Source organism: Nicotiana attenuata, unplaced genomic scaffold (assembly GCF_001879085.1).
Source record: "Nicotiana attenuata strain UT unplaced genomic scaffold, NIATTr2, whole genome shotgun sequence".
Lineage (NCBI taxonomy): Eukaryota > Viridiplantae > Streptophyta > Magnoliopsida > Solanales > Solanaceae > Nicotiana > Nicotiana attenuata.
This window is the reverse complement of record NW_017671559.1, coordinates 19,540-39,078: the sequence shown is the minus strand read 5'-3', so window position 1 is coordinate 39,078 and position 19,539 is coordinate 19,540.

Here is a 19,539-nt window from a genome sequence, read left to right as displayed (position 1 = left end):
CTTTCATCTGTACTTTGGAGTTAGATTGATTCTCATCTCCTCATGTAAATTACCTTTTGCTTATTAATATACAGATTGAGGTAAGTGCCAAATCTGTCACCATAATGGGGATATTAATTTTTTTTATTTATTTATTAAAAAAAGGCAAAAATTGGGAGAAAGGAATTGTAGAATTTAGATCATCACTACTGTAGCTCTCATAATATCTATTTTGGTGGAAGATAATCCTGTCTGAAATTTCATATTAATTTCCGGATATTTGATTGCCCTTTTTCTTAAATTCAAAGACCGTAGTATATTTTATTTCATCCCAAATTGAATATGAATTTGACATACCTTTATTTACAACACTTGGATAAGAGGATATGTTGGCCCAAGTAAAGATGAAGTTTTGAAGACTGACAAAGGAACTCAGACATGGACCAGGTCCATCTTGTGAAGCACAGTTATGATCAACTCAAACATGTGAGATGGACGTGAAGGCGATAAACCTAACTTATCAGAAGTGATATCTCCTGATCATGACCGAAAAGGTTGCATATTGGATAAGGAGAAAGACTCCTTACACAAAGAGAAACACGACTTAAGAAATGATAGAGTTAGAGGAAAAGACCAACTAGAACTCTTCCACCAAGGAAGAGTAGCATCTGTATTCTAGTCAATCTCTTTTTACTAACTCCATAAATATCAGTGTTGTTCTCTTTTACAGGTAATGCACATAAGCAGAAGTTAAACGTGAATTGAGAGCAAAATAGCAAGGCAATTTTGCAAGCAATTTGTGTGTGATTCAAGCATACAAAAGCTGAAGCTACTTGAACCAGATAGAAGAACCAGTTCCAAGTGTCTGTCTTTTATTCTAGTTCAATTGTACTAGGTGATTTTCACATTGTACCTTTCAGCTTATCTAGAAGCAATTGTATTAGGTACTCAGAGTTTTCAAGTTAGAGTCAACTTGAAGTTGTCACAACAGTTGAGGCTGTGTGGCAAACGGGATTAGAGTTAATACTAGGTTTACAAAAGAGTTTTTTGTCAATGCAGTTTTGGCTCAGTGATTTTAGTGGAGAGTTTGGGAAAATCCTACTGGAAGGTAGGTCGTGGTTTTTTCACCTTTTGAGCCAGGTGTTTTTCCACGTAAAATCTCTGTGTTCTTTAATTTCTGTATTTATTATTCCGCAACAGTAGTAGTTGGAACACATAGAAGAACCAGGTCCTTCTATAATCAGGTTAAACGAAAAATTGGGTACCACACATGTCGCACCCCCTTTTTCCTTCGCGGAGTCCGGGTTTTGACATTCATGGGGGAACAACTCGTTTCCTTTTGGAAATTGGGTATCTGAAGAGTCGCCACCTAACGGATTAAGGTGCGTTAGGGCATCTAGAGCAATTAACTCATGTAACCAGTTTGCATTTCCAGAGATTAGGGTAAGGGCTCGAAATAACCTTGAGGGGAAGGTGTTAGGCACCCCTCGCAGTCCACAACGGTGGGTCGCGGCCGAGCATAGTTACGTGAATTAGTCATTTGACAAGTAAGTAGTCTAAGCACGCATTTGCACCGTCTAAACACATATGTAGTCAAGAAAGTTTAGATGGTCTAAGCACACGTAAGTTAAGGAGATTTGAGCATTCCAAGCATACATAAACCAAGGAAGTTTAAGGCAGTCTAAATACACATATGTGAATTGGGGAAAGGGGAGTCCTAAGTTGATTAGCCTATCAATCTGTGCAATGCCCGGTAATCCTCCTCAACTAGAGGGGCAACACGTGACATTAGCGCGCAGGTCATCATATCCTTTTACTACCCATTACTCTCCCCTTATTGGTTATATAAGCGAGTTTAATTAATGAACTCTAAGCGTGCTTTACCCGTCCTTTCCTTGAGGTCCCGGAGGTGTTTAGGACCTCTATACTTAGGCAGTTCTAGACACCCTTAGGTATTTAAAAGGTAAAATCTAAGCGACAACAAAGAACATATAGGACGATCAAATAGAGAAGCAATTATGGGGCTCATGTTTACCTCCATACATAATCAAATACGTAGCACGTCTCAAACAACTAATTTTAATGAAATTCAGAAGGCCCTAGAACATGATATCTAGATGAACATCACAACACAGATATGCAATTTTTGTTTTAAGGCGAAGTGGCGGAATCCTAATCAGTTTGCCTACTGATTTTGAAGACCGTTAAACCTGGACAATTTCACACATAAACAGAACTCGATTTCACAATTATTTAATTGCCTAAGGCTTGCCTAAGCGTGGGCTTTTATGCAGTTATAATCTGGGAACTAATTAAACAACTTGAAGTTATTTAGTCCTATAGGCATGCTGACCTAGGCGATTGATGTTACAAAACTGATTTTATGCATGTTTACACTAGGATATGATATCTATGTGTGGGACTGTTTTAAACCTTTTTATAGACAGTTATTTATTCAAAATGACGTAGACATGGTTTAGAGCCAACGCAAACAAAGTCCTAACTCAGGATTTCTAATGCACATAAAGATGATCATTTTTATTAAGCATGATTACAGCAGCAATTTAATGACATGATTTCCGGGTGATAATAATTTGTGCAAAGTCAGAGAAAGAAATGATGAACTTATAACATGTTTCTAATATGCAAAATATAAACGTGAGTGTCCTAAGGTAGGTTTTCTAATGCAGATATTATAGATTTATGACATGTTTGATGCAAGTAACATAGCATATGGGCTTAGAGCATGATTTCCATCATAACATGCACTCAAAGCAGGAAAACTAAGAGCATGATTTCAACTATGTATCAACCTAAAGCATGGTATCTACCCAGTTTCCACAAACATCATAGAGGAACCCTCCCTTTTTACTAATCACCCCAGCATCTATTTACAAAATAATATTATTACAGACCAGGATCAAATGAATTACAAAAGTAAATGAAACTATGCTATAGGGAGCCTAAATCAGGCTCAAAGTAAACTTGGGAACGCCAGGCCTTTAACAGAATCTCAGAGGCCAAAGATCTCATAGCCAATAATGTGTGCCTTGGTGTGTCAGAGTTCCCTAAGGAGCTCAAGGATCCCGGGCAATGCTCACACCAAGACCATTTCTCAAATGGGGATTAGTTATGTGCAGTGTGGAAGGGCCAGCCCTGGTATGCCAGAGTTCAGAGAGATCTCAAGGATCCCTAAACAGTACACATACCAGAGGGGCAGAACTTAATAGTGTAAGAGTAGAAGTGAGAGTGCTTGACATAAAATAGTGTTGAAATAAACTTCAGGAGTGAAAAGGTTTTCAGGAATAGATACAATTTTAGAGAAAATACCAATAGTGAAAAAATAGTTTGAGATCAAGAGCAATCACACAGACTAAAAATGCTTAGAGTCACAATCATTCAGCAATCAGTTTGCAAATAGGGGTCAAGTGGGTTGGGACATAGAGAGTTCAAATATGCAACAGGGTCTAGGGGAGCATATGGAGCAACAACTGTACAGAACAAACATGGGTTTAATAGTTCAGAGACATAACAAACTAGTCATGATAAGAAGCAATTAAGACATAGTCATGTTGAAGACAGGGTGGGTGCTCATTAGGATCAACCAAGTATATTAAACAACTAAATTAGCAACATGATTACACCAATTAAAGAGAGTAAACATGGCTGAATAAACATGCTAGTAGAATATCAAACAGTCAGGCGAGCCTTAGGCATGCTGACTACACATTTAACAAAAGAAGGAAGAATTTAAACATGCCGACTAAATCAGTAAACATGGAAACAAATTGAGTAACTAATACAGGAACAAACAGAGATGTATAGACATGGAACACATAAGGTTGAGTTTTAAAATTTAACTAGAGACATACCAATTAAAGAAGAAAAATGCGGAATATGAAAAACAGGTGCAATTTCACTATCTAGCCTTGGCTTTCAGCCGGCTAGACCCACAGTGGCACAAGTAGAAAAGAAAGGAGAGAGAGTTTGAATGTATGTGTATGTATTCTGAACAGTGTGTTCGTCCTTTAATGGGCAGAATGAGAATGTATATATAGCAATTTAGGGAGTGAAAAAAATAAGGTAAAGAGAGTCACAGTTCAATCAATTAGAAGCAATCAACCAATTATAGAATCAATTCCATTTGAGAAATCCGAAAAAGGCCCCTTTAATTGGGGAGAGTCAGTTAACGGTCAGAACTGGGACTCAAATAAGGCAATTAATCAACACCATATCATATAAGAAGTCCATCAAATCCACAAACTACTGATAACTTATTAAGTCAAGTGTAATTAGTCACAATAGGAAAACAAGTAAAAATTCCGGAAAATACTGATTTTAATCAGGAAAGAATTATTCAAATTCCCTAAATAGAAATCAATTAAGCAACAAAATCCCAAAGAATACTGGATTTAACAGGAAAATTACTCAAATCCCTAAATGAGTCAGTTAATATGACTAGTTCACAGAAATAAATATAATAGAAGAAATCAATTTACCATAAAAAATATCTAGGGTTCGAGCATACATGCAAAAATTAACCAAACATGTAAAGAGATGGCTAGATTAAAAATTTGAAAGTAGAAAAACCTCTTGAAGAGAAGTCTGGGAAGAAACCTAATTTCAGAAAGAGTGAATAAAATCGAAGCAGTTAACTAAACAAAGGATTTTCAAAGGAAAATACCAGAAAATACTCGAACCGTTTCAGATCTACAAGGATCAGAACGGATTCTAGTAGTTGCAAAACTTAGGGTTTTCAAAATAGTAGAGATAAAGAAACTCGGTCAAAACCCATAGATTCAAACTGAAGCAGGAGGACATTTGTACTCACAAACGAGAACGGCCCTAGACAGGCCATTAAACAAGTTTCAGGCAAGAACTAGGTCGAATCTCCATGAGATTCTTCTAAGGATCCATGAAATCAAGCAACCAGGGAGCGTACACGATTGGTAATGGTCGGAGAATACTCAGAATCTCCATAGATAGGAGCTTTTCGCCGGTGACGGCGATTAGGGTTAGGGGTAGATCGAGAGAGAATGGGAGAGGTTACGGAGATGAGGACGGCGTGTGAGGGAGTGAATGAGAGGTTTTGGGGGGGGGTCATTCTAGGTTAGTTAGGTAAGTTTTAATGTGGACCGTTGATCTAAAGGATCAACGGCCATGATTTGATGGGGGTTTGGGTCGGGTAGGTGCAGATTGGGCTTAGGGTGAATTGGGCTGGTATTATTAAGGGGTTTGGGCTGGTATTAAAGGGTTAGGTCCGAAAATTAGAGAAATAAAAAGGCTATTGTTAAATACCCAAATAATTGATAAAAATATTTTATAAAATAATTATCAATAAGAAAAAAATAATTTTCATGCATAGAAGTGTTTTTAAATAATTATTCAATATTTTAAAATATATAATGGACCAATTTTTGGTAAAATAATGCAGTGACGTATACATGGGCTATATTTGCAAAATTAGTGCAATTATAACCAAAAGGTGTAAATCTGGCCATTTGTGAAATAATTTGAACTTAATATAACTATAAATAGCAATATTAAGTCATGAAATGCTATAAAGTCATTTGTGATGCAATTTGTAATTATTTATATAAATAAAACACTAGAATAAGTTAATTTAAAAAAATGAAAATTATGAAAAAAAAACTGTACCATTGATGCTAATGCATAGTCTTGACGGTATATATGCACTTTTGAAAATATTAATGGGAAAAAATTGGGTATCAACAACAGTAATACCTGGNACTGAGTATCGCAAAAGACTATGCGGGCGTTGCAAATATAATCTGAGTATTTATGCCCAGAGTCGAACCACAGAGAATTAACCTATCAATTACTATTGTCCGATTTACTAAATTCACACAATCTGTTTTCCCAAACTTTTTGATTCACAATGGTTAGATTTTTCTAACAACTAAAGACTGTAAAGTAATTAACAGCTGAAAATTAACTAAACTTGATGTGTAAACAATTGGAATAAGGTCTAAGGCAATGGTTTCCCCCGTTGGTAATTTCTTTGGTTGTATATGTCTTATAACTATGATTTAGTTGTCTCTATCAATCATGAACGCTCCAGCTATTATAAATCTTTCTCAAGCAATTATGATAATTTACTAGACGCACTCTCTCAAGCTACGCTAGCTAGATTCACAATACAGTTCACTTAGATTGCATTCGAGGTATCGTTATCTCTAATCCAACCTCTAAACCCTCAGTTATGACTCTCGTCTATACTCCGGGAGTGATGTTGTTCATACAATCACCTAAATATGCACTCTCTCTCAAGTAGATACATAATAAATAAGAACGGATAATTGAGGGCCCTTTCATCTAACCACAATCAAAACATAGATGAACAAATAGAGATTAACAACCAAATCCAACTATATTAATAAAACAACCAAGTCATCCCCAACGGGTTCCACCAAACCCTTAGATTAAGGTATTTAACTACTCATAACAATGGAGGAATAAACTACTAGAAGATTCATAATCGAAAATTGCAAGGAAAATAAAAGAGAATAAGAATAATGATGTTTTGGGTGATCTCTCACACTTGTTTCTCTTGCCAAAGTACTTTCTAAACAAATTTTCCCTAATGTGGCCGAATTCCTACTTTTTATAAGGGTTTTACACCATGTTTTCCCGACTTGACACTTTAGTCCCTGGCTTTTTCACGTTCTGCCACGGTCCCACCGCGGTTACACCAGGACCGCGGCCAAATAGGTCCTCTGAATCTGCAACTCTGCTCTGCCGCGGTCCTACCGCGGTTACGGTCTGACCGCGGCAGGCCAAGTTTAGCTCTGCTGTTGTCTCTTCACTTGGTGCATTTCGTGGGCATTGTTTGATTGGCCTCCTTTTCTCCGTAATTGATCCCAAACTTGCTCCATCGACTTCATTCGTTGGATATAGCCTGCAAAGCATGAAAAGCACTAATCAGAGCATTTGGTTATCACTTTTTACCACAAAGCTATACAAAAATGTGGTTCTTTAGGATCCAATTATACTCTAATTCACCTATTATCACTTAGTACCATGCAAATGGAAGGCAGTGCTTAGCCTTATGCAGATATGGAGGCAGGGCTTAGCCTCATGCAAGATGGAGACAAGGCTTAGTATCATGCAAAGAGAAGGCAGTGCTTAGCCTTATGCAGATATGGAGGCAGGGCTTAGCCTCATGCAAGATTCGAGATAGGGCTTAGTCCCATGCAAAGAGAAGGCAGCTTAGCCTTATGCAGATGGAGGCAGGGCTTAGCCTCATACAAGATGCGGGACGGGGCTCCATGCAAATGGAGGGCAATGCTTAGCCTTATGCAAAATAGAGGCAGGGCTTAGCCTCATGCAAGATGGAGACAAGGCTTAGTCTCATGCAAAGAGAAGGCTGTGCTTAGCCTTATGCAAATATGGAGGCATGGCTTAGCCTCATGCAAGATGCGGGACAGGGCTTAGTCCTATGCGAAGAACGAGTAGCAAATAAGAGTAGAATATTTCCTAGCTAGAGATATATTCAGTGTCTGGTGGCCCGATTGATAGTTATTTTGCTGCGTGTATATATTTGCGAGTGCTGCTGTTACGTCAGTTGTGCCTGCGCTCAAAGAAAAATTGTAAGTTTTGTAAGGGGAGGTTGGTTCGTGCCTTCGTCTGCTGGCTCTGCTCCTCCGTTCTGGAGGCCTTGTTTGAGTTTCCCTGGGTAACACTTGGCTGTTACAGAAATAGAGTTTTCGAAAATATGCAATTATTGATGAAAAACAGAGTTATATTTTAGGAAACATAGTGAAATATCAAGTGATTTTTTAGATGAACTAGTGACTGTAACACATTTTAGAGACATTGCAGCTTTCTTGTGTTAGAATTTTTGAGGTCCTCCTAAAAAATTCTACCCCAGTTTGGTAGATGATCTTTCGGCCATTTGCAAAACTTGTTGAACCTTCCTCGAAATTTTGAGAATCCTTCTCAAAATTCTGCCCCAGTTTCTTAGCCAATTTCTGACTTTCTGGCATGCGATGGCGTTGGCTGGACTTGCTCCGGAATTTTGAGGGTCCTCCTCAAAATTCTGCCCCAGTTTCTGATCCTGGGGGGAAATGGAATTTTTATTATGATATTACCGAACCCACAGGGCTACCTACGTATCCCCTCTTAAACGGGAATCAGGTCAAGTGTAGTTCAATTACATCTAATGAAGGAATGTAAAAAGTCTAAACATAGTATCTTTTGACTGCGTCTGAATTGATTGGATTTGGCAAGACTTCTCCGTCCATTTCTGCAAGTATGAGTGATCATCCCGTTAGCACCCTGTGAACCATGTAGGGACCTTGCCAGTTGGGAGAGAATTTCCCTTTGGCTTCATCTTGATGTGGGAAGATCTTCTTCAGCACTAGCTGTCCTGGTGCAAACTGTCTTGGTTTGACCCTTTTCTTGAAAGCTCTGGACATTCTACTCTGATAAAGCTGACCGTGACATACTGCGTTCATTCTTTTCCCATCTATAAGGGCCAATTGCTCATAGCGGCTCCTTATCCATTCTGCATCGCTGAGTTCGGCTTCCTGTATGATCCTTAAAGAAGGGACCTCTACCTCGGATGACAGCTTCGGTATCGTAAACCAGCGTGTAGGGAGTTGTCCCGGTTGATGTGCGAACTGTAGTGCGGTACCTTAAAAAGGCAAAGGGTAGCTTCTCGTGCCATTGTTTGTGGTTTTCTACCATCTTCCTTAGTATCTTCTTGATATTCTTGTTGGCGGCTTCTACGGCTCCATTCATCTGAGGTCTGTACGTTGTGGAGTTCTTGTGCCTAATTTTGAAAGTTTCACACATGGCATTCATCAGATGACTGTTGAGGTTGGCAGCATTATCAGTGACAATGGACTCGGGAATTCTGAATCGGCAAACAATACGATCCTTGACAAAGTCTGCGACGGCCTTCTTGGTTACAGCTTTGTAGGATGCAGCCTCCACCCATTTTGTGAAGTAGTCAATGGCTACTAGAATAAACCTGTGCCCATTTGAAGCAGTGGGCTCAATTGGACCGATGACATCCATTCCCCAGGCGGCGAATGGCCAAGGTAAGCTTGTTGCATTGAGCTCATTTGGCGACACTTTTATCATATCGGCATGCACTTGACATTGGTAGCATTTTCGGACATACTGGACGCAATCTGTCTCCATGGTCATCCAAAAATAACCGGCCCTAAGTATCTTCTTGGACAAGACAAAATCATTCATATGCGGGTCGCAGGTCCCAGCATATATCTCCTCAAATAGCTTAGAAGCCTCTTTTGCGTCGACACATCTTAGCAATCCCAAATCAGGAGTTCTTCTGTACAAGTTTCCTCCGCTGTGGAAGAAGTGATTGGACAATCTCCGGAGTGTGCGTTTTTGAATATGGTTCGCATGCTCCGGGTATTCTCCTTTCGCCAAATATTCCTTGATATCGTGAAACCAAGGCTTCCAGTCCGTTTCTTCTTCAACATGAGCGCAATATGGTGGCAGATTACGAATTCTCACTTGGATGGAATCAATGAAATTCTTGTCCGGATGTTGTATCATGGATGACAAAGTGGCCAATGTATCGGCAAACTCATTCTGATTCTGGGCACATGCCAAAACTCTATCTTCGTGAACCTTCTTCTCAATTCCTGTACATAGTGCAGATATGGTAATATCTTGGAACTCTTGGTGGCCCATTCTCCTTGTACCTAGTGCACAAGCAAATCTGAATCACCGATTACCAGCAGTTCCTGAATATTCATGTCGATTGCCATATTGAGTCCTAGTATGCAGGCTTCATATTCTGCCATGTTGTTAGTGCATGGAAATCTAAGCTTTGCAGATACAGGGTAGTGTTGACCTGTTTCTGATACCAAAACTGCTCCAATGCCCACTCCTTTGAAATTTGCAGCTCCATCGAAGAACATCCTCCAACCGTCGTATGCTTCGGTAATGTCCGCTCCTACGAATGACACTTCTTCATTAGGAAAATACGTTTTCAAAGGTTCGTATTCCCCTCCCACAGGATTTTCAGCAAGATAATATACCAAAGGCTTGTCCTTTGAACGCCTTCTGAGTAACATAGACGATATCGAACTCACTTAACAGTATCTGCCACTTGGCTAACTTTCCAGTCGGCATGGGTTTCTGAAATATGTACCTCAGGGGGGTCCATCCTGGATATAAGGTACGTGGTGTAGGCACAGAAGTTATGCCTTAGTTTCTGAGCTGTCCAGCTCAAAGCACAACATGTGCGTTCTAACAGAGAGTATCGTGCTTTATAAGGTGTGAATTTTTTACTCAAATAGTATATGGCTTGCTCCTTTCTCCCTGTCTCGTCATGTTGTCCCAAAACGCATCCAAAGGCTCCATCTAATACAGATAGATAGAGTAGCAAAGGTCGACCTGGCTCTGGCGGGACCAATGTTGGTGGTGTGGACAGGTACTCCTTGATTTTGTCGAAAGCTTTCTGACAATCTTCGGTCCAACTTGTTTCGGCATCTTTCCTCAACATCTTGAAGATGGGTTCACATATAACTGTGGACTGCACTATGAAGCGACTGATATAGTTGAGACGTCCTAGGAAGCTCATCACGTCCTTTTTGCTCCTAGGTGGCGGTAACTCCTGAATAGCCTTAACTTTGGATGGGTCCAGCTCGATCCCTCGGCGTCTGACAATGAATCCCAGTAACTTTCCTGCGGGAACCCCGAATGCACATTTTGCGGGGTTCAATTTTAAGTTGTATCTCCTTAACCTGTCAAAGAACTTCCTCAAGTCTGCTATGTGATCTGCGGCCCTCTTGGATTTGATGATGGCGTCGTCCACATACATCTCTATTTCTTTGTGTATCATATCGTGGAAGATGGTTGTCATGGCCCTCATGTAAGTAGCCCCAGCATTCTTTAGACCCAATGGCATCATCTTGTAGTAGTATACCCCCCCATGGTGTAATAAAAGCTATTTTCTCTGCATCTTCTTCATCCATCCAGATCTGGTGATAACCCGCGAAGCAATCTATAAAGGATTGGAGTTCATGCTTGGCGCAATTGTCGATCAGGATGTGTATATTTGGCAGTGGAAAGTCCTCCTTGGGACTTGCTCTGTTTAAGTCTCGATAGTCAACACATACTCTGACTTTCCCATCTTTCTTCAGAACTGGTACAATGTGGCTAACCAGGTTAGGTACTCAACCACTCTTAGAACTTCGGCTTTGATCTGCTTAGTAACTTCTTCCTTGATTTTTAGGCTCATATCTGGTTTGAATTTTCTGAGTTTCTGCTTTACTGGCGGACATATTGGATTGGTAGGCAACTTGTGAGCCACTATGTATGTGCTCAAACCGGTCATGTCATCGTATGACCATGCAAAGATATCCTCATACTCCTTCAAGAAGCAGACGTGCTCCTCTTTTTCTGGCGGTGATAAGTGAATGCTTATGTGGGGCTCCTTGACGGTTTCGGCGTCTCCCAAATTTACTGCTTCGGCTTCATCCAGGTTGGACATAGGCTTATTCTCAAAGTTCTCAACCTCTCTGACAACCTCCTCAGGTATTTCATCTTCTTCCTCCGAGTCACTATCCTTATATTGCGTTGTCTCATTACATGTCACAGTCACCGGTTCATCAGGTAAAGTAATAATAACACTGTAAAAAGAAAAGTGTGGAAGATAATATTGAATAATAAATAGCAATGCATTGATTAAAACTGAAAACATTCAAAACAAGTACGGCTCGATGAATCGAGCATTTATTTGGAACAAGTGAGCCTTTAAAACAAAATTACAAAAAATGGCTTAGATGCCTAGCATGGCTATAGAAATAAAATTAGGCTGATTGCCAAGCTACCCAGGGACTCGGCGGGCCCGGGATGGTGTGGCAGTCCAGTTCCTGAGCACAACTCCCTTCTCCACAGTCTGAATAGTGAGGCCTTCTTCCTCCTCCTCCTCAATTATTGCACTGCAATCCATGTCTTCGTCTTCCAGGAACAGATTTCTCAGCCCAACTAATGCTTCTTCTTCTGCATTTCCCCATATTGTATCAGCTTGGTAAAAAGTCTGACCCAGATGTGGCACTGGTTGCTCGAGAGGGTAACAAGGTCCACGCTATGGAGGTGACCAATCATCATATTTATGCCATGTATACTCTTATCCGAGCCCGAAGGTAGTACCATGACGTTTCGGCTGTATTGGATTGGTAATACCCTGGAGATTCTTCCCAAGCCCTTTGCCGGGTTCATATCCAGACCATGCTAGTATGCTTTCTATCTTGTTACTCCACCATTTGTCTTTCTCAATGGCATTGACATGTTCGATGTGATGATAAGTTTCCCCTCATAGCCTTCTTCTATTTCCGATAACCGGGATGGTTTGACTGGTGTAAATGGGGTTACTCCTGTCTCCGTGAATGATCACCTCCTGATGGTTCCATTCGAACTTCACGGCCTGGTGTAGTGTGGAGGCCACAGCCCCAGCGGCATGTACCCAAGGTCGGCCCAGTAGAAGATTGTATGAAGCTGATATATCAAGCACGTGGAATTCAACGTCGAACCAAGTTGGCCCTATCTGTAGACAAAGACTAATCTCCCCAATCGTGGCCCTTTGAGACCCATCAAAGGCTTTCACGTTCATGCTTCCTGCCCGTATTTCATGGAAATCTTTGCCCAATCTTTTCAGAGTATCCAACGGACAAATGTTGAGGCTTGAACCTCCATCGATCAGAACTCTGGCAATGAATATGTCTTCAAATTGTACTGTGATATGCAATGCTCGGTTATGATTCAACCCTTCAGGCGGTAGTTCGTCCTCGTGGAAGATGAGCTTATGACTTTCCAGCACCTGCCCTACCATGTTGGCTATCTCTCCGCAGGTGATATTGTTGGGTACATAAGCTTCACTTTACACCTTCATCAGAGTATTCTTGTACGCCTCTGAATTTTGCAACAGTGATAGGATGGATATCTGAGCTGGGGTTTTGTTCAAATGATCAATGCCGGAGTATTCCCTTGCTTGTACTTTCCTCCAAAGGTCATCTGGCCATGTTTCAATGACAGGCTGCTTGGTAGTGGCATCCTTACTTGGTCCTCCCAAGTGTTCAGGTGTATAGATTTTTCCGGTCCTAGTCATTCCTTGTGCAGCATCGGATTCTTCCATCTCTGCCTTTCCTTTTCACCTAGCTTCGGCAAAGTAATCCCAGGGTATTGCTTTTGAATTGAAAGGAGGTGTGGTTGATATTGTCACTTTAAAAGGTGTGGCCACTTCTACTTCAAATGGAATAGGGGCGGTCGCAGGTGGAGCTACCTCTACCTCAAATGGAACCGATGCAGTTACCTCAACCTTGACTGGTGATTGAGTCTGTACTACAATAGGAGTAAGTGTGATTGCGGGTTTAAAGTCATCGCCTTCTCGAATAAGCCCGATTGACCCCTCAGGATCCCATTCTTCATCCATCTCTATCACATGTATTCCACCGCCCCTATGATCCGGGAGAGGATTGTTGCGGACATTGGGTGCAACCTCTTTCGCCTGTATGACCTTGTTATCAATTAGTGTCTGGATTTTACCTTTCAATGTTCGACATTCGTCAATGGTGTGCCCCTTCATACCGGAATGGTATGCACAGGTTTTGTTTGGGTTGACCCATTGGGATGGTTCTCCACACCGCAACGGGAATAGGAGTGACGTAACCAGCGGCCTTCAACCTTTCATACAGCTGGTCTATGGGTCCAGCAATAGCGGTGTATTGTCTGGGTGGTTTGCGTTCAAAGTTAGGTCGAGTTCTTGGGTAGTTTTGACGAGTTGGAGGTGACTAGAAATGAGAGGGTTGGGAATTGTAGGTGTGATAGACAGTAGCCGGTTGGGAATATCTAGGAGACGAGGGTTGATATGTAGGTGGAGGTGCTTGGTATGTGGGTGGGGGTGCTTGGTATATGGGTGGAGGTGTTTGATATGTGAGTGGAGATTTTGGGCCTTGAGCAACCATTACTGCCCCGGCNAAAGTTTGTTACCATCCCGCTTTTGATGCCTTCTTCGATCCTTTCCCCAAGTTTGATGATGTCAGAGAACTTATGGTTTTCAATAACCATCAACCTTTCATAGTATTGCGGATCTTGTGCTCTGACAAAGAATTTGTTTATCTGTTCCTCGTCCAAAGATGGACTGACTTTGGCTGCTTCTGACCTCCAACGAGTAGCATACTCGCGGAAAGTCTTGGTGGGCTTTTTCTAAAGGTTCTGAATGTAGAAAACATCTGGCGCATTTTCTGTGTTGAACCTGAAACGGTCCATGAAATCAGACACCATACTCACCCAGTTGGACCATTTCTTAGGATCCTGGCTGATGTACCAGGACAAAGCATCTCCCGTAAGACTCCTCATAAAAAGCTTCATCCGGATCTTTTCATCCTTTCCGACCCCGACAAGTTTGTCACAATAGGTCCTTTGATGAACCCTGGGATCACATGTACCGTCAAACATCTCGAACTTGGGAGGTTTGTAACCCTCTGGCAGTTCTACATCCGGCTATATACATAAGTCTTCATAATTCAAACCTTCTATCCCTTTGCCTCCTTCGACACCCTAAACTCGACTTGTTAATTTCTTGAGTTCCTCAGCCATGTTCTTGAGGAGCAGGTCCTTCTCAACAGATTCTGGTGTATAGGAGATTGGTTGAGTGGAGTGAGGTACGGTTTCCACATATATAGGATTATTTTGGTGAATGCCTGGAATCTGGGTGTAGTTGTGATCATTGATTGAGTTCTGAGGGTCGGGAATAGGTTGTGGTGTGTTTTGGGGAGTGTGATAAGTAGCGGTTGGTGGGTACTAGATTGGTCGATGGGGATGTTGTGGCGGAGTTGGTATGGGTAAGGGATTGAGATTTTGAGGTGGAGTTGCATATTGATGCGGTGCAGGAGGGTTTTGTGGATGTTGGTTCAATGTCTTTTGGGGATGTGCTGGGTTTTTGGTGTTTTGTTGGTTGACATCGGGGACATTCAGGGTGAGGGATAGGTTTGCTAAGTTGCGGACATGCTCAAGTTCCCCCTGTAGCTCTAATATCTTTTGTTCCAACCGTAAAACCAAATCATTTGGTGTTGGAGTACTCCGACCATCTGAAGTTTCTGCATTCTCTGCATTTTCCTTTTGAATACCACTTAAGTCGTCCATTTTAGCCTTCCCTTTGCTTCTCGTATTACTCGGAGGAGGAGGATGTGGAGGGCCTCTAGATTTGGTGTGATATGCTGATGATGCCAGTATGTGCGAACCAACCTTAGGGGATGGGAATAAAGAATAAAGAAAAACAAAAGGTAAACAAGTCAGTAATGATTCTGAGATGCAGTATTTAAACACATATTGCGGGAATGTAAATTCGCGTCCTAATTTGGGAGCCTCGTTGCGCCCGAGGTAGGCCTAGCGACAAATAGATTTGGAGAAATTCAGTTCCAATAATTGCCTCATTTCATTAATGTAAAAGTAAACGACCCAAAACGACACTAAATAATGTTACTAATGGCATTTGTCCTTATTACATTTAAAAAGAAAAAGCAAATAAATCTAATCTACTTGGTCCTAGAAGGACCCTCTCCAGACCGGATGCTGTTGTCAATCAGTATCCCCAACTCGCGCAGGTTCAGCAGTAAGAATGCTCTTGCCAAATTCCCTCCTTCGTTTCCCTCAGCGTTCTAGGAGTCGGTGACTCTCTTTCTTGTCTTCCCCTCCAATTCCATTAGACTGTACTCCAGATTTTTCAGCCTTTCGCTTGACTTAACAGCCATCTCTTTCCACTCATTGATCATTTCCATGTCGGCCTTATGCTGTGCCATATGCTCCGCTTCAGACTCGCGAACTCTTTAGCGTAACTTGTTGTATTTTACATCTGCTTCGGCAAACTCATCTATGACCCTGTTTCTTGGACCAACCCTCGGCTCGAAGACTCCTGATAGATTACCGTCCAACCATGAGGGGTAAAAGTATGAATGGCCCGCATGATATCGGTTCGGCTCGATAGTATCCTTTTCCACAATAATCTTTAAAGTCCACATATGTTGTGCTTCATTCTTAAATGGGATGGTGTCACCCTGAAAATCGGCTATGAAGTGACTTATCTTTGCGACTCGCGGTACGACTTGTCTCCTGCCCGCCTATCTCATAACCCTGAGGGGAGCATAAGGGTAAATCCCCCTTAACCCAATCAACACCAAGTGTTGGACGTCTTTGGATCTGATGATAAACTCGTCAGTGGGGAACCACTCGAACATCCACTGAACCTGGTCCTCAGTTAACTTGTTGAAAAACTGTACCCATCCTATAGCATCCTTTGGTTGAGCAAACATGTCCGAAATGTAAGTCATTCTCTTTGGGTGATAGAAATCTATGTGGTCATTCCACGGCATTCGTGGAAACTCCTGACGGTATTGACCCCTTTGGAGATGCTCTAACAACCAAACCTGTAACAGCAAATTGCAACCCTCGAAGAATCTGAACCCCTTCTGACAGCGTTCCATGGCCCGGTACACATCTGCAATGATCATAGGGACAATGGTATATGTTTGCCCCTCGATCCCGTCCATCAAAGTTCTTGCCACCATGGCCAGCTTAGTATGGATTCTATCCCCTTGGGTCGGGAATACTAGCATGCCCAAGAAACACACAATGAACACGAAGACCCTACGATGAACCCAGCCCAAGGAGGTGATTGAGAACCCATCATCAAAAATACGATAAGAGCTACTGTGAGCGTATCTTTCATAGAGGAAGTCGAAAGGTATGTAGGAGTTTTTCAGGCACTCCAAGTCATCATTTTTCTTCAGCCCCATCATCTTAAGGAATCCTCTAGTGGTGCGATTTTCAGGTGCTAATAAACCAGGGTTATCCCAAGGCAACCCAGTAAATCCTCCTATTTCTTCTAGAAGAGGAGTCATTTCTATGTCCCCAAAAGCGGAACACGGCCCTTTCCTTGTTCCAAAACACAGTGGCAGCCTCGATCAGCATCTTGTTTGGCTGAAGATCCAACAGAGAAGGCAAATTTCCTAAGACTCATTTCACATGATTTTGGTCACTTGAGGGAAGATCCCTCCACCACTCTAGCAAAAGTGAAGGTACCGAATCTGGGGACTTTGTGTCTCATTTTCTGCAAAACAAAAGGTGGTTAGGCCCTTTCCCCCTCCAGATTCGTCTATTTATACAACAATGATTAGCATATTGGCACTTATTTCTCCAAATTAATGCACACAGTTTTGATTGTGTCTGTTGGGATTATGGAAAACCCGATGGACTTTTGGGTGAGGCTTGTCTTAAAGGGTTATTATGTGGACAACATATTAACCCGGCTAGGTTTGACCATGATGCATGCACAATTAATTAGAGTAAGGTTGCTATAGAGGTCTAGAATGGGACCCTCAAGCGGACAACTTGAGGGGGAAGGCACGGAACCGTCGAACGCACCGCTGATCGATTAGTTTTACCGCAAATACGCCTTTCCGAATTTAAAGGGTGATATATAGGAAGAGTGCAAACACTCATCAAGCGTTGCTATAGGATTGATTACGCACGAGTAGAATATGATGTTGAGCATGATTTATGCAACAATAAATAGCATGTTGTCAAGTATTTGCACGTTGAAAAAAAATCGATAAATGCGGTATTTAAATAATTGAAATACGGTTACAGAAAAAGAAAACAAAGAGACGAGTCAGTTTTAGAAAATAAAGGAAATCATAAATGCTTAAAAATAAGCAATTAAATCCAAATAAGGGGGAGGGTGCACAGGACAAAGCATGCTTAAGACTAATTCGCAAAAACAAGTTCGTTATGGTAAGAGCCTAAAATATCCCCAGCAGAGTCGCCATGCTGTCGCGCCCCCTTTTTCCTTCGTGGAGTCCGAGTTTCGACATTCATGGGGGAACAACTTGTTTCCTTTTGGGAATCGGGTATCTGAAGAATTGCCACCTAACGGATTAAGGTGCGTTAGGGCACCTAGAGCAATTAACTCATGTAACCAGTTTGCATTACCAGAGATTAGGGTGAGGGCTCGAAATAACCTTGAGGGAAGGTGTTAGGCACCCCTCGCGGCCCACAACAGTGGGTCCCGGCCGAACTTAGTTATGTGAATTAGTCATTTGACAAGTAAGCAGTCTAAGCACACATTTGCACAGTCTAAACACATATGCAGTCAAGAAAGTTTATATGGTCTAAGCACACGTAAATTAAGGTGTCACGACCCAAGTTCGCCCTCCGTGAACTATCGTGACGGCACCTAGTCTCTACGACTAGGTAAGCCTAACAAATTGGGGAAAAAGGAAGCAACAGAATAAAACTAGCCAAAACTGCAGAAATAATACAATATAAAGTCTTAAATGAAACTACATTTCCCAAAACCCGGAATCTCATGAAATCACAAGCTGTGGAACAACTACAGTGCTCTAACTCCAGAGTATCTAAACAAAAGTAAATACAGAAAGCCTAATGCTATGAGCGAGGATGGAAAGGGACTCCTCGGTCTGCGGATGTGGCAGACATACCTCGAAGTCTCTGATGGATCACTCCGCCTCAAGGATGGTAGGGCTGAGTCGAAGTACCTGGATCTGCACATGAAAAACATGCGCAGGAAGGGCATGAGTACACCACAGCGGTACTCAGTAAGTGCCAAGCCTAACCTCGGTCGAGTAGTGACGAGGAAGGTCAGGGCCCTACTGATTTTAGCTGAAAAATGAGGCAAAACAGTATAGAATACGACAATATAGTTAAATGCTAACAGTATGAAGTAACACAGGATGATAAGAGTAATAACAAATACCACAGAGAAAACATCACAGAAAGAATACAGGTCAACACAGAGATAGCAACCGGGGATCTACCAGGATTCCGTCCTGTAGCCCCCAAATGTAAATATCCAGCAAACCGGGGATTTACCAGGATACCGTCCTGTAGCCCCTAAATGTAAATGTCCAGCAAACCGAGGATCTACCAGGATACCGTCCTGTAGCCCCCAAATGCAAATGTCCAGTGGATCTCCCGGGTGTCGTCCCGTAGTCCAACTCGTAGTGCGCCGGGGATCTATCGGAATATCGATCCGTAGTCCCCAAATATAAATATGCAGGGGGATCTACCGGGATATCGCCCGTAGTCCCAAAGTAAACACACAGCAGCAACACGAAGAATATTCGGTTCAAACCAACTTCATACCAAGGTAAAACAGCTATTTCTAACCTAGCATGCTGCACAGAATTTAAATAAAACAGTTTGAGCAAGTAAAGCAATTAAGTCAATTAGACATGCTCCCCTAAGCTAACAGTAGGTCTAAATTACAAGTAGTATAAACAGGAAAAGGAATCACAATTGTAGTTACTTAATGAAAACGAATTTTCAACAATTAGCACAAGTACGCACTCGTCACCTCACATATAAGGCATTTCAAATATCAACAATACCAAATCCTAAGGGGAGTTCCCCCACACAAGGTTAGGCAAGCCACTTACCTCGATGCCACTAACACAATTCAAGCCTCAACTACCGCTTTACCTCTTGATTCTACCACCAATTCACTTGTATCTAGCCACAAGTTACTTAACTATATCAATA